This window comes from Dermochelys coriacea, chromosome 6, assembly GCF_009764565.3.
Source record: "Dermochelys coriacea isolate rDerCor1 chromosome 6, rDerCor1.pri.v4, whole genome shotgun sequence".
NCBI classification, from domain to species: Eukaryota; Metazoa; Chordata; order Testudines; family Dermochelyidae; genus Dermochelys; species Dermochelys coriacea.
Genome location: NC_050073.1, coordinates 53,959,738 through 53,975,566, shown reverse-complemented (window position 1 = coordinate 53,975,566; position 15,829 = coordinate 53,959,738). Strand labels below are relative to the sequence as shown.

General features: G+C 48.1%; 1 long non-coding RNA gene across 1 annotated transcript; it reads right to left on the bottom strand.

Annotated features, from left to right (window-relative positions):
• Nucleotides 1–330: 330 nt before the first annotated feature.
• LOC119857716 lies at nucleotides 331–14,874 on the bottom strand. Its single transcript, XR_006281810.1, has 4 exons — nucleotides 14,845–14,874; nucleotides 14,345–14,347; nucleotides 6,545–6,827; nucleotides 331–2,535 (listed from the first exon to the last, which is right to left on the bottom strand). It is a non-coding gene; the product is annotated as an uncharacterized LOC119857716 (long non-coding RNA).
• Nucleotides 14,875–15,829: the final 955 nt, after the last annotated feature.

Sequence of the window (15,829 nt, the reverse complement as noted above, 5' to 3'; positions counted from 1 at the left end):
ACGTTAAAGGTGAACTAAAAAGAGGGAAGAATGGTGTTTGTGCCCATTGTTATTTTTCTCTGGTGCAAGTGTGGTTTTTTTTCAATTTTTCCTGTTATTGATGTAACCCACTGATGAGTGTGTGTTACAGGTCCCCCTCTGCGCCTGATCCACAGAGGACAGGAGTCTGTTACAGCCCCAGCAACAGCTTGAATTACTCGGTTCAATCTCTGGTGTGTTGGACAAAAGATGGAGGCCAACACCCTGACATTTGAAAAAAATCAGCCTTTGACCAAAGTACTTTTTCCTGGAGGATTGGAATGGGATAGAGACATCACAACACACTGAGATGCAGCTTTTATCCCTCAGCTCAGACAAGAAGGGATTTTTTTAGTCACACAGGTTTAAAACAAAATAAATCATTTATCTAAAACTCCTGATAAACAGCTGGGAGAAAGTCTCTGGGTGAAAGATTCAGGCTCCCCTCTACCTGTCTGTTGAGCTGCAGTTCAGGGTTCAGCGTGTTGTGCTATTCCTATCTTAGTCCAGCTCCTACGTCTTCCAGGCCAGAGGGTCCTCCTGCAAAGCCAAGACTTGATACTCCAGGTATTTCTGAAATGAAAAGCAGACTGGAAAAGCCTTGTAGTTGCCTTTACAAGGAGCAGTCAAGGTACACAAGCAAATCACTCTCTTCCTTTGTAGTTCACTTTGAATACTGCTTCTTGGCATCAAATCTGGTGCCTGCATTCTGCACTGCTAACTATTGCTGCTTTCCTGGGCCCTGGCCTCCCCATTGCAACTTTATCCCAATTCATGCTATGATTGCTCTAATTAAACAAAATAAATCTCAATTCTAATGAATATCTGTAACGGGATTTATGTGACAAGTCACAGCAGGACGTGTGTTACCAGTCAGCTGTGCAATTTATTGGGCCTTCTGGCTAAATATCGTTCTCTTGGGTCAATAAACTTTAATGGTGATTGAGATCACCAACCTCTCTCTGCTTGGGGTTAAACCTCTCTTGTTCTCTTTGTGCACAATCCTGCCATCCCTCCATGTGCAGTGCTCCCTCCTTGACTTCCTTGGGAGGTTCTGGCACAGAGGGAGCCCAAAGTCCCATGCATCAAGCCAGTGAGTTGTGTGTTGCTGATTGGATACATCTCAGCTTCTGATTGGCTGAGTCTTGTTAAATCTTATTTGCCTTGTGCAATAACAGGTCAGGGACCTCTTGTCTTACCAACAGAATTATGGAATGCAAAACTGTGTATGAGAATTAAAGTGTTAGCTAGAGGAGAGGCAAGGCCCAAATCTGGGACCCTCAGGACTCCTTGTGGGACTTTCCAGGGATACCCAGGTTGTGCTGAAATACACAGACCTACCTTCTAGGATATATGGTCCTAACATCCTGCTTGACTATCCTTACCTCTCTCTTGACTGATTAATAGCAATTATAATACTACTAGCTCTTGTTATGAGTAGATCTCAGAGTGCTTTACAAAGGAGGTTGGTATAATTCCCATTTTACAGAGGGGGAAACTGAGGCACAGGGCGGTGAAGTGACTTGTCAAAAGGTCACTTAGCAGGTCAGTGGCAGAACTGGGAAGTGGGGGAGAAACCTAGAGCTCCTGAGTCACAGTCCAGTGCTCTGTTCATTAGGCTACATTGCCTCATTTGTTCTAGTCTCCATCACTGAAACCAAACAGAGGTGTTTCCAGGGCTATTCAAGAGATCTTCAGCTCTAGCCTGCTGCAATCCTCCTCAACCTCCTTTACAGCTACTACTCCATTAACAAAAAGGGGGTCTCAGGTTTGCATTTCAGATTGCAATTCCCTACCCCCATGTGCCTTTGTTCGCTAGATGCTTTTCAATGAAACCCCACTTGTCCTCATCCTGATCAGATATGAAAATCTACATCTAGAATTGGGGTCAGATGTTTTTGTGAAGCTCTGTGCATGGAAACATCCACGTGGACTTTTACATTCAGTCAGGATCCCGGTTCACAGGTCTTAAAAGTAAATGCTGGGTTCCTACTTGTCTCTGGTAATACTGCAGCAGAGATCAGTAACTTGTTGACAGCATCCCTTCCTTACACAATGTAGAGAACAGGTGTAAGAGAGCAATAGAGGTGGCTCATCATCCAAAGTGGAGGGATAAGGTTCTTTGTGGGATCTCTGAGGACTCTTCCTTGTGGTAGCCCTCAAAGGAGAGGTGTCATGGAAGGCGGTTTCCACATTCCAACAGCATTGCATGTTGTCTGTGTATCAGGCCAGTGGGCTCCAATAATACTGACACTAGTAAAGAGTAACACAGGAGAAATGATTGTGATGAAGCCACCGTCTCCTCTTTCTCGGAGGCTCCTCATCCAAGGTCCTCTGTCTATTCTCACTAGCACTTCTCAGGACAGTCTCATCTCAGGAACATGCTGGCAGCTTCCTGAAATCCAAGGACAATCTCCAGGGGTTAGGGATGCAGCCCATGCTAGAGCAGGGAGGGGTTGATTCCTTTCTCTGCAGAGCTGGTCAGGCCGTGCCTGGCACACTACCTTCATCTGGCACCTGGTCAGTAGGGGATGTAGACAAACTGGAGAAGACATCTCAGAGAAAAGCAAAACAAACAAATAATGCCCATGTGCCTGGCTTGTGTAACCCACACATCTCCTGGGTGTGGTGTTCTGTCCCATCTAGTGGCACTGAGACCACTAAGAGAGAGATTATGAGTCTGCTCTACAGCCTTAGCTAAAAGCCAGCTGGGTTTTAGCTCCTGTGGTAGAGACTCATACACTAAGCTCTAGAGGCCCCAGGTTCAAACATGACTGGGGTCTGTCGGCGTTACTCTTGATTAATGAAAGATGGAAAAAGCAAACAACCCCAATCTATCCAGCTCGGTGAAGCAGCCAGTAAGGGGGCAGGAAGCCAAGAACAGTATAACAGGAATCTGAAGAGACACCCAGGAGCGGGAGGGATATTGAGAGGGAACCAAGGAGGATAACTAGGAGGAATGGGATGGATTAAAGAAAGAAATCCCTGCAATGTGCCGTGGGAGACTGTGGGCTCATCCTTCAGGGCCTGGGGTGGGAGCCTCATCACTTCGCTCATTTCAAGCTGACTAAGCAGAGCCTGGAACATAGGCTGAAGGGACCCCAGAGCCTGCAAAGATGAACTTCTTCCCTTGTGGGGCTTTTCCATCTCTAAGGATTCCCTGCACGCAGGTGCCTTTTCCAGTCTAAACCCAGTTAACGTGAACCTGGGCTGGTCACAGGTTTCAGTTGCTTTGGCCCGGGGAGGGGGTGATCCCCGTATATCCCCTCGGTGCCAATCCTTCATCCCAGGACACTTGCCCAGGTATGAAGTTTGCATGAGTCCATTTCTCAACCATGGCACCAAGGTCTTTTTGTGCCCCTTAATCAAGGCACTTTAGCCAGTCTGCCAGGGCATGAAGTTAATATTATCGGGAAATATTTCTATTGTGGCAGCATGCAGAGGTCCAGTTACAAACATATATGAGGAGATATGGAGGCAGCACTGGGACAGAGATTAGCTCAGGACATCCTGCTGCTCACTCAGGGTGGGATTCCCAGAGTGCTGGGCCGGGAGTCCACAGCTCCTGTTCTGCTCCCCTCTGCCTTAGGGCTCATTAAGTGTTTAAATCAGCTCAAATATTCTACTTGGATTTCATGCTTAAGTGAGCCTGGGGCAGGCCCATTGCTGTATCCTCATTCATTGGCTTGCATGATTCACACTGCCATTGTTTTCCATTCCCCTCTGGGAGGGACAGTTTCCAAGGGAAAATATGGGGTGTGTGATGCTACACTCCATAATGTTTTATGGAAGTATGCTTATGAGTGTAAATATGATGTAACTGGAATATGCTTTATGCAAAAGATCTCTTGTAAGGTATCATTTCAAAGCTTATAATCTACTGAGTGTGTTCATCCTATTTGTATGTATGTATCATTCTTGTATCTGAAAATAGAAATATAAAGTATAATTCTGAGGTACTATTGTAAATTATGCAAAGTGTGGGCCATTGATGATGGTTTAGAATCTTGATGGCTCCCATTTACTAGCACAATTGGTCGTAAATGGCTCTGTTTACATGCAAGCCTCCCTGTGCTCGTGTAAGCCAGCCCAGGAAAAATGGTGGAATCCATTTTAAACTTGGTGCTTTTCCATTTAGAAGGAGGGGTGGGGATCCAGAGAGATAAAAGATTCCTACCTTGTGCCAAAACTATAAAAGGGGGTGGAAGAGAATAAAGGAGGTCCCAGTCATGAGAAAGCCCCTGCTTTTCATCTAAGATGCCTGCTGGAACTAACAAGGACTATACCAGGGGAAAGGAGTGGGCCCAGACTAGGAAGGAGTCTAGTCTGTGAAAGAAGCTTATTGGAACATCTCTGAGGATGAGATTATCTGTAAACCATTTCTTAATGTATTAGGCTTAGATGTGCGTGTTTTTGCTTTATTTTGCTTGGTGACTTACTTTGTTCTGTCTGTTTGTTATTACTTGAAACTATTTAAATCCTACTTTTTATGCTTAATAAAATCACTTTTGTTTATTAATTAACCCAGAGAAAGTGCTTAATAGCTGGGGGCGCAAACAGCTGTGCATCTCTGTCTATTAGTGTTATCGAGGGTGGACAATTTAGGAGTTTAAGCTGTATAAGCTTTATACAGAGTAAAACAGATTTATTTTGAGTTTGGATCCCATTTGAAGCTGGGTGTCTGGGTGCTGGAATCAGGTAACCTGCTGAGCAGTTTTTGGTTAAAGTCTGCAGCTTTGGGGACATGGACCAGACCTGGGTCTGTGTTGCAGAAGGCAAGTGTGTCTGGCTCAACAAGGCAGGGTTCTGGAGTCCCAAGCTGGCAGGGAAAACGGGCTCAGAGCATGACACTTCAGCATGTCAGGTGACAGTCCCAAAGGGATCTCTGTGACTGAACCCATCACAGGGGGTACTTGCTTGTAACTCCCCTGCTCCCCAAAAGGACAGCAACTGGCTCTTCATCTCCAGCCTGCAGGTTCTGTCCTGTTCCTGCTCCCCTTGGTTACTTTTAGGACTGTGTCTAATTAGCACTGCAGCCTCGGATTACTACCCCCAGCAATCTCACCTGGGGCAGGAGGGGAGTGTTACTGGATGGCATGACTGTCTGAGCTCAGCTATGGGGGATAGAGGTCTCTGGAAAAATGTGCTGGGGGAAGAAAAAGCAGGACACTTGGAGTGGGGTTTTCCCAGAAGAGTTTCTACCTCATCGGTCAGTGCTTGTCTACACACACAAATAGCCTGGTTCCTGCAGCTCACAGTATTTGCAAGGGGCTGGGGGGGGGGGGGGAAGGCATATTACAGGATAGATGCTAGATGGCTTAGATTTTAAACTCAGCTCTCACTCTCCCCGACCTTTATTTTCCAGTTTTTTGGTGTGGGGCTGGATTTAAGAACTGTTCTGGTGTGAGAAGTGGAATACCAGGATAACAATAGATCAATGATGAAGTTCTAAGGAAATGACCAGTGTGAACGGCTTGAGTGCGTGTCATAGATCCTGTACTGATAACACCCAAGGGAAACTCTCCTTTAGCTCATATGACAAGAAGGCCAGTGCTTTTGAAAGAGGAGGCAGCTCAGAGTTTGCTCTCTGTTGTCACTGTGAAGTTCCAAGTAGCCCCATTATGAAGCACAGAGACAGCTGTGAAAGACCAAGTGGCTATGAATTGTCATGCTGTCTTACATCCCACTCCCACTGCACCTTGCAAGCTCTGGGTGTACACACAATTATGTGATGGGAGTGTTACAATGCCAGCCTTCTGGGGGGCAGGGTCCATATCCTGTGGAGTGGGAGGGGAGGATCATATTCCAAAAGCAGCTGTGAGAGGCACAGTTAAATGCCAGGCTGTGATTCTGCAGCCTGTAGAAAGTGATTGACAATACCCCTAACTGCTGATTTTGACCTGTGTACTGAAGAGCAGTAGGGTAGATTTGGTCCAACAGACTCCAGCCAAGGACAACCAACCCTAGCCATATGTGAAACTGTGCTTTTCATTGCTGGGAGGGGCATGGAGGATGGAGCCAGAGATGAAGCTGTAGTGAAAGAAGCTCATTAAAGTGCAGCATAATAATATTAACAGGAGGTGAGATGCTCCCCACACTCTCTCCAGCAACTGGGAGAGCTGATGCAGATGAGGGATGAACTCCTCAGTGCCTTCACTGTGCTGGTGCTTTAAAGTTACTATAACAACTCCAGGCTCTTTTCTTTTGTTTCCAGTTTTGGTCAATGGTAGAGCGCTCTATGAAATAAACTATGGGTCGGCTACCCAGGGAATACAGGAGAGAGAGAGTTAGATATAGATAACACTACAGTGAAGAGGGGAGTGGAGAGAGAATCCCCCTCCATCAACAGTTTCCTGTCCAATAGTTTCCCACCTCCCCAGACTTCAGTGAGCCCCTATTTGCTTTCCCACGTGTACCAAACAATGCAACTTATCCCCCATTCCCAGAAATCTCCACCAGCTCTCTGCTCTTTTCAGGATCCAGGTCAAGATTCCCTTCCCTGTTTTACAAGCCCCCATAGACTTACTTGCTCTTCATGAACTTCTCTCTCTCTCTCTCCCCTGCCTCGCTCCTCACTCACTTCGTTCATCCGGCCCCTGGCCCTCTCATAAGTGATCTGGAAAAGGGGGTGAAGAATGAGGTGGCAAAAATCTGCAGATGATACAAAGTTACTCAAGATAGTTATGTCCAAAGCTGACTGTGCAGAGTTCCAAAGGGATCTCACGAAACTGGATGACTTGGCAACAAAATGGCAGATGAAATTCAATGTTGATAAATGCAAAGCAATGCACCCTGAAAAACATAATCCACTTATACCTACAAAAATGATGGGGTCCAAGTTAGCGGTTATCACTCAGGAAAGAGATCTAGGGGTTGTTGTGGATAGTTCTCTGAAAACATCTGCTAAAAATGCAGTGGCAGTCTAAAAAGCTAAGAGTGTTAGGAACCCTAAGGAAAGGGATGGATAATAAGACAGAAAATATCATGTTGCTATATAAATCCATGGTACACCACATCTTGAATACTGTATGTAGTTCTGGTTGCCCTATCTAAAAAGATATACAAGAACTGGAAAAGGTACCGAGAAAGGCAACAGAAATGACTAGGGGCATTGAATAGCTTCTATACAAGGAGAGATTAGAGAGAGACTGGGAATGTTCAGTGTAGAAAAGAGAGGACTCAGGGGGATATGAGAGAGGTCTATACAGTCATGACTGGTGTGGAGAAATGCATAAGGAAGTGTTGTTTCCCCTACACATAATTTCATTGGGTGACCCTGGTTTTTGTGTTAACAGGCAGCAGGTTTAAAACAAACAAAAGAAAGTACTTCTTCACACAATGCACAGTCATTGTATCATCTGTGGAACCCATTGCCAGGGGTTGTTGTGAAGGCCAAAAGTATAACTAGGTTCAAAACAGAATTAGATAAGTTCGTGAAACATAGGTCCATCAATGGCCAAGAGAGTCATGCTCTGGGTGTACCTAAACCTCCAACTGCCAGAGGCTGGGACTGGATGACAGGGGATGGATCACTCAAAATCTCCCTGTTCTGTTCATTCCCTCTGAACAACTGACACTAGCCCTTGGAGGAAGACAGGATACCTGGCTGGAAGGACCATTGGTCTGACCCAGTATGGCCATTCTTATATATATTTGCTTTGCCACATACTCCCCTACTGTGGGTATGAGCATGTTCTCCTCTGTAGCTTCTGGAACAGCCTCTTTGTAGCTCTCTGCCTCATGCACGCTCCATCTCATTTGGACCTTTTTCCTCCTGGTCAGACTCTCTCTTTCTCAGCTCCACTCTATTATTTCACCCCAAGACCAGGATAGCAGACTCTGGTGCCAGTTTACAGCTGTCTCATGTCCTGACAACATGAGTCAGGTCCTGGCAGGGAGAGGATTCTAACCAGCTGCTGCTGTCAAAAGTGGCCACAGGGTTCTGTTGAAGAACCACCCCCTCCTCTGCTTCAAAAGGCCATGGATTCTCTGAGACCCTGATAGCTTTCGCCAGAACATGATGGATAGGCTCAGGTGGCACCTGTGTGGTTTGTGAAGGAGCTCTTAGGAGAAGCCACAGCAGTGAGCTTGTAATGCTAAGAAAGCAGGGTGATGGAATTCCTCCCCTCCATTCCCTAGGGGTCTGTGCAGAGTCCTCCTGCTTTCATCCTAGCTCTATCTGCACCATAGCTGTCACTGCTGGTATCCTGAAGAATGTTCTCCTCATCTGGCTATATGCTGATGGCTGAGTATTTATTGGCAGCCATTAGCCACGTGCCTGCTTCTCCTTGTAGGACTGGTGCATATGGTTAGCATGGCCATGAAACAAAAGGAGCTCTGTGCTGGAGGGAGGGGCCATACCGTAAAGGTCAGTGCTGGCAGCTGGGAAACTATTACCCTCTCCCCTGCCTTATCTTTCAGTAACATTGCTCCTCATTAACTGTTGGGCTGGGTTTAGCAGGGATGCCAACCGTCACTGCTCCCTGAAGAACCTGCTTTAATAATGAATATTGTAACAAACCAGCATGAATGCACCTCCCTTAACACTTGTGCACCACTGCCCTCTTCTGGATGGAACTGGAACTGTTTAACCTTGTGTCATAAACCCCATGCTGCTGTTATTTAAAGGAGAATCCCCGTTAGCTCACATTGAAGGCACCTCTGTTCTGAAGCAGAAGAATCCAAGTTCTAGCCTCAATTAAATGAAGTACAGCAGGGTCTAATAATGTTATGCAAGTCTCCGTAGAAGTGTTAAGCTGGAGAGGCAGCATTATTCAGAAATCCCTACTGCAATGGCTGCTCTCCCAGAATGCTCGACAAAAGCGACCGACATCAGCCTTCCCTTATGGCAGAGGATCTCTGCCATCTTGCAGCTCTTTGTGAGTTCTGGAGTAACAACAAATCCCTTCATTCCCTCCCCGCAAAGCATCGACAGCAGGGCAAAGGGATCAGAAAGCAACAACCCTGTGCAGCCCCGTGCATGGGATCAGACCTACGCTCTGTGTAATCCACTCAGTGTCATGTTCAGCATTCTACAGCCACGGTGTCCAGGTGCCAGAAAGCTTCGGCCTGTGCCTCTGAGGGGAAGTGCCCATTTGGGGTAAGGACAGAGGAGCTGTGTTACTGCTACCACATCGGGACAGTGGGGAGCCAGATGGGAGCAGGGGGTGGAATGCAGCAAGGACTTTAGCCCCAGCGTGCCTTGTTTCTGAACACTCGGCAGAGGGTTGACTTCATGAAGCTCATTTACCTAATTATTCTGCACCATAGCTGCCACTGCTGGATTATTTACCAATCTCTTCATCATCTCCATAACATCCCAGTGCTGGCTAGCTGGGCATTACTTACCTAGCCAGTTAGCGCCTTTGCCCTCCTCCTCAGTGCCTGTGGCAATCCATCATTGCCGCCCGGCTGGAGCGCTGGCTCTGTGCTGCCCCATCGCCGCACTACGGCTTCTTCCTCGCTGATTAGCACAGCCTGAATGTTCACATGGATGCAGAACTGGATGAGGAAATGGGGCCAGCTCCAAAGTGAGATGAATTGAACAGGGAGGCAGGGCATAGCTGCATCAGGACAGAGAACAGGGGGACTGGCTCAGGGCTGTGGGAGGAGAACAATGCGCATATGATAAATTTTAGGCAAGAAGGTACCTGCAACTGTGTACACAGCACAACTGTGGGTCAGAAGTATGCATTACTGGGGAGTGAGGACTGCATGTCCAACACACATCAGCAGGACACATTTGTGTCTAGGATGCATATATACAGCAGACGGGTCTCCCTTCCCCACTTTGGTCAGTGTCCCCTTCCCTGGCTCCCTCCCTGCTTTAGATGGCCATGCTCAGGAACTGCCACCTGCACCTATCTCCTCTGACTTTTGATTACTACTACGTATCAAATGTATGAGGCAGCTTGGTGATCCAGGCTAGGGGAGGGGAACCCAGGCTCCCGCACCCTTCCCTGCAGCTCCTTGCATCCCACCGTGGCTTCCAATACCCCTGCATTGGGCCAGTGCTGAGCAGATTAACATCTTACCACATTCCAGGCTCAGGAGCAATTAGTCACTGTAAATGGGGCTTTTAATTACCCCAGTAATTTATGGAGCCCATGTCGCATAATTAAGATTCATTCTCAGATGCGATCAATGAGCCAAAGAGAACGACCATGTATTTATTTGTATGATTGAAGAGCCAATTCCCCCCGGGAGGGCTTGCGCCAAGTTCATTCGTCTCAGAGGCCTCTTTGAATGTTTTCTGCCCTTAACTGAAGACATTGCACCATCTTTTCTATTAGTCACCTTGGCAGGGGCTCTGGTGGGCCTGCCTCAGAGCTGTGCGTGCTCCCTCATCCATCAGCCTCTCTTTTTGGATCCAGTTCTCCATTTGCAGAGTAACGAGAAGTGAACTGAAGTCACTTGTATCCTGTGGGCCCAGAGATGGGCCACCACACTTCCGTTCCCCTGTCCCTTGTATTTCTTATGCACTGAGCAGCTTGGTATGGAGGCTGGTTTCTTTTGAAGCTTTACATCAGTTTGCTTTCCTGCACTGTACTCCAAGCTCCTAAACAGACTATCCACAGCAAGTAACTTCGCACCAGAAATGGGGCTAACTCTCCACTGGTGGACTGTGGCTTTTGGGCATGTGTTTCAAACATATTTCAGCTCTTGGGTCACTTGGGACCCATTTGCTGCAACTGTTGCTTTGGCGCATTTGCCATTTGCAATGTCTGATTGGTCCGCTCAAATCACATGGCCCCATGATCCCTGCTTCCTGACTGGATTACTGAAAGGCTGAGAACCAGTATGAGGGCTTAGGTAAATCATGTGTGGCATGTACCCAGGTTTGCAACATGTTTTTTTTTCCACATTCTTTATGAACAAGCCACAGCTTGGGAAGCAAAAGCCAGGGGATGGCACCAAGGCAAATTTGAGGGTTGCAATCGAATGATTGTTGGTGAGTGCTCCTCTCACAATTCCCCCAGCTCTGGTTGCAGGGTTCCAGCACTTAGTCACAGCAATAGCTGGACATTTCTGTCCTCAGGGGAGATCTGTATCTCAGGACTGAGCTGTCATAGGGCTGGCTGATCATCACTCTACCCGATGGGGCTCCAGGGTGTGACGTTACCTTGTGATTAGTCAAAAATTAGCTGTGTTCACAGGGCTCCAGTTTTCCATTTTCTTTCTGTTTCTGAGCTGTCAGAGAAGGGCTCTGTCTCATGCCAAGTCCCCCGTCTGTGTTGGGGGACTGGGGAGAGCCAGGCAGAAAATGAAAATAAATGGATAATTCCTCCTAATAATGCCTGATTTCCTGATTTGATATCCCACATTAATTCTAATTACTCACCCAGAGTCAGGGCATTAATCAACATGTTAAAACTTCTTCTTGCTTAGCAACTGATGTGCCAGGCACTGGGAATATGTCTCTGTCACACCAACTTGGGTCTCCAACACCCTCGCAGGGGGCTCTGTCTTGTGCCTTGCCCTGGCAAGGTGGCCAAGTGCATTGACTCTGGTGGGCAGCTGTTCCAGGGGTTTCAGAGGAGAAGGACAGTGGCACAGTTAAGTCTGTGACACCTGCTCTTGGGAACTGCTGCCACAGTTGCTTGAGAGGCAATGACTTGCTTTGGGACTTAAAGGTCATGGAGGAAGAGACCCACATGCCCTCACAATCATTACCATCTCTATTGCACATAAGGGAGATGCCACGCTGAGCAAAGGAGGTGCCACTAACTGCTGGGTGGGAGGCAGAAGTGACTGGCTGTGAAGGAGACACAGTAGCTTCTGACAAAGGAATGTGGGGCAGGATTAGAAAAGTCAGGGGATCGTGGTCAGGACTGATATGTATCTGCCAAGCTGTGTGGGGGAAGCCAAGGGCTAGAATATCAGGGAGTGCTCCAAGAGAATGGAGATGCACGGGCAAAACTGTGGGAAGCCAGGGTAGGAATAGCACGAAGTGCTGCAGGGCCGGATTGAGGTGCCTTTACTATGTCCTTAATGACAGGCTTCAGCTAGCACAAGACAACCCCTACTTCTGTGAGCACCAAATTCACTCTAAGCTTAGATATACTGCAAAATACCTCCTCTCCAGACCTTCACAAGTTGCAGGATTGGGTTCTGGCAGCAGAGTGGGCAACCTGCTCTCCCCAGTCCCTATACCTGCAGGAGTGACACTGCCTCACTAGAGATGAATCTCTACCTTCGCTTCCCACTGTGCCTTGTGTCAGCATCTGCACCATTAAGAATGTTGTAAGTCCAGGATGAGCCACTGTCCCCAGTCTGGAGGAATCTCCTCAGAGCACACTGACTCCCTGAGATCTCAGTGCTGCTATTTCTTTACGAATTCATTAACATTGGCACATCAACCAAGAGGACCAAGGGGTCACGTTACCGAGATTCCCATATACCTCTCACACACCAAGGCGGCCTGCCCATATGGCTGAAGTGTGGGCAGCTCCGACAGGACCTGCCCTGGGTGCAAGCTGGGGACAAAGGCTGCAGCAGCAACACACAAACTATTTCTGCTGAAACTGGACGAGTAATCAGGGGATAGCCATGTCAGATGTTTTCAGCCTGGCTGCCCTTGGCCATGGAGGGATTAGCCATCACCAGTGTGCAGAGCATTTCACCAGAGAGTTTAGGGAATGGTCTGTGACCTCTTAACTGCTTTGGAACTTTTTGCTGTTCAGAAATAACTCTGGAACGTGTGCAAGCAGAACAGATATCATTGCCTGGGCAACAACCGACATCCTTTTTGGCCCCAGTGATTAGCCAATATGCAGGACTTTGCTAGATTGTAAATAAACAAGATTGCACCAAAGAAATACATGATGCATATCCTCAGTTTCTCCCTGTAACAGAAACAAAGACAGTACACAAAGTCCTCTTTCCCGGACCACAGTAGGGAAAAACAACAGCAGGCAGTTTCCTTGCTTTCCATTTCCAAGCCAGTTTTCCCACCAGTCCTGTGCCTCAAGGTGCTCTGTCTCTGTTCCCTCCCAAGGCCACACTCTCCACTGCTTGTTTCTCGGTTTGCTGGCTCTCTTGGCCATAGGCACGGGAACTAAGGGTGCGGTGGGTGCTCCAGCATACCCAGTTTTTGTGTGGGGTCCTGCCTGCAACCCCACGCCAGGGTCCCCGTGCTGCCGGCCCGGCGCTCACTCCTGGCCCCGCACCTGAGTTCCCAACTGCCGGCTGCAGGACTCGTGCCCGGGGCTCTGTTCCCAGTCCTGCAGATGAGGTCCAGACTGCCGCTGGACTAAGCTAAGCCCGGGGCTCTGTTCTCGGCCCCCATGCAGGGTCCCAGCTGCCGCTGGACTAGTGCCCAGGGCTCTTTTCCCAGCTCTGAATTGTGGGGTCCCAGCTGCCGCCGGCCCTGAGTCCCGGGGCTCTGCAGGCAGGATCCTGGCTTCTGCTGGCCCCATACCCAGGGCTCTGTTCCTGGCTGTTGCTAGTCCTGCGCCCAGGGCTCTGTTCATGGCCCCCACCTGGAGTCTGCATGTGGGGTCCTGGCTACCACTGGCCCCACTCTGGGGGCTCTGCTCCCAGGCCCGCATGTGGGGTCCCAGCCTTGGCTCCTTACCCCATCCGCGTCCCCCCACCAGAGCCACGGTCCTGCTCCTGGCCCCAGCTCTGGGGAGGAACAGACAGGAGTAAGAGGGAGGGGGAGGTAAGAAGTTTGGACTGGGGACCACTGGCTTTTCACACCCTCACTGTAAAAATTGTTCCAGCATCACTGCCCTTGGCTTTCTGGTGTCTCTCTCTCTCTCTCTCTCTCTCTCACACACACACAGTTTTGGGCTCGGGGTGCAGGTCTGTTTCATTGCTGTGTAGACTTCTGGGCTTGGGCTGCAGCCCCAGGCTCTATGACCATGCAAGGTGGGAGGGTCCCAGAACTGGGGCTGCAGCCTGGAAGTCTACACAGCAATGAAACAGCCCCGCAGTCCGAGTCCCATGAGCCCAAGTCAGCTGGTGTGGGCCAGCCACCTGGGTCTAGTTGCTGTGTAGACATACCCACAATTGCAACCAACTGAGCCCCCCCCCCCCCCCGCATGTCTTTGCAGAGAAGCCCCTCAGCCTACATAGCCTACCTCTTGCTCAGGTCTTGCCATGCTGCCTGGCCTTGGGTGATAGCTTCTATTGTTTCAGCTATTACAACACAACGAGTCATTTAATTGCTCTGTTCATTTAGTCTGAATGAATGGTGCTTAGTACAGCCATCAGCTGTGACCGATGACAGCTATTAACACCTTCAAGCATAAAACTATAAAAATATCAGCCATGACTACTGATAAGTAATATCCCATATTTCTACACCATTTTGCATCATAACAACCTTTGCAAACTACACCAAATAACCTCTTCCCTATTCCTGAAATGCAGCCACTTCTGGGGCGGGGCATGGGAACTATTTAACAACTGGCAGTGAATGCTAATCAAACATTTAAGATAGGAAGTGAAGAGAAATCCAACAGTCAGCTGAAGATGAAATTAAAGACGTAGAATGCAGCCAGCCACATTACATCATGGGATATTTAATAACCATATATAATCATGCCCTCCGTTTGCTACCCTCCAGTTCATCTGGAAGATAGAACCGTGTCCCCTAGTGACCTACTGGGGCATTGGTGTTTTACCCACAAAAGCTTATGCCCTAAATAAATCTGTTAGTCTTTAAGGTACCACCAGACTCTTGTTTTTGTGGATACAGACTAACACCGCTACTCCCCGATACCTGACAGAGTGGAGTGACACCTGCGGAATCATCAGCACCACTTTCTGTAGCCCCTAATGACAGGTTTCAGAGTAGCAGCCGTGTTAGTCTGTATTCACAAAAAGAAAAGGAGTACTTGTGGCACCTTAGAGACTAACAAATTTATTAGAGCAGAGCTGTAGCTCACGAAAGCTTATGCTCTAATAAATTTGTTAGTCTCTAAGGTGCCACAAGTACTCCTTTTCTTGTAGCCCCTAAGTTTTCTTTAGAGGTTTCTCATCTATGTACTGATCAGACTGACCTTGCTTAGCTTGTAACATCTGAGAGAATCACAGCCCAAGGTTGCATGAGCACAAAACACCAAGCAGTACTCACATAAATTACAGGAACAGAACCAAGTACCTCTGCAATGCTCTCCCTCCTCATTTTGTTTCTTTCCTCTACACACGCAGCTCCTTAATTTGCATCTCAGGAATTTGCAACTACAATGCAAGGATTGCCAGCAGCAGGTCTAGTGTGGGCAAGGGAGTAATGGAGGAAGATTTGGGTGAAAAGTTCCTGTATGCAGAGGGTTGGGCAGGCAGCTGAGGTGTGTCAAGCAGATCTATGCTGATTGTTGGCCATACATAGGGGGCTGGAATGCAGATTATGGCTGCTGGAGTCCCAAAGCACTGGCTGAAGGGTGGAATGAATTTACTGCACATCATGCAAAACAGTAACAAAACTACTGGTTTCACCCGGTATTACTGAGCTGTAGAGTACTTTGCCCCAGTATGGGCCCACTTGACCTATGCACACACAACTGATACTGAACTAAATTCTGTAGGATCACCACAGGGACTTTGAAACTGATTCCCTCAAGGTCTCTGTATTGCCTCACGGGGACTGTATCACCATCAGTGAGGCGGGATGCCTTTAGGAAAAAGGAGAGACAAAACTAGTTGTGTGATCTAAGACATCCACTGCATGAACACATTCCACCACACAAGAGGCTGAAGTCCAGAAAGAGCATTCTCTCTGAAAATTCCTTACCTCAAAATACCACTGTGGAAGGCTGCAGAGTAACAAGATGGCAGGAAATGCTGGACAACCTGATTCTTTTAG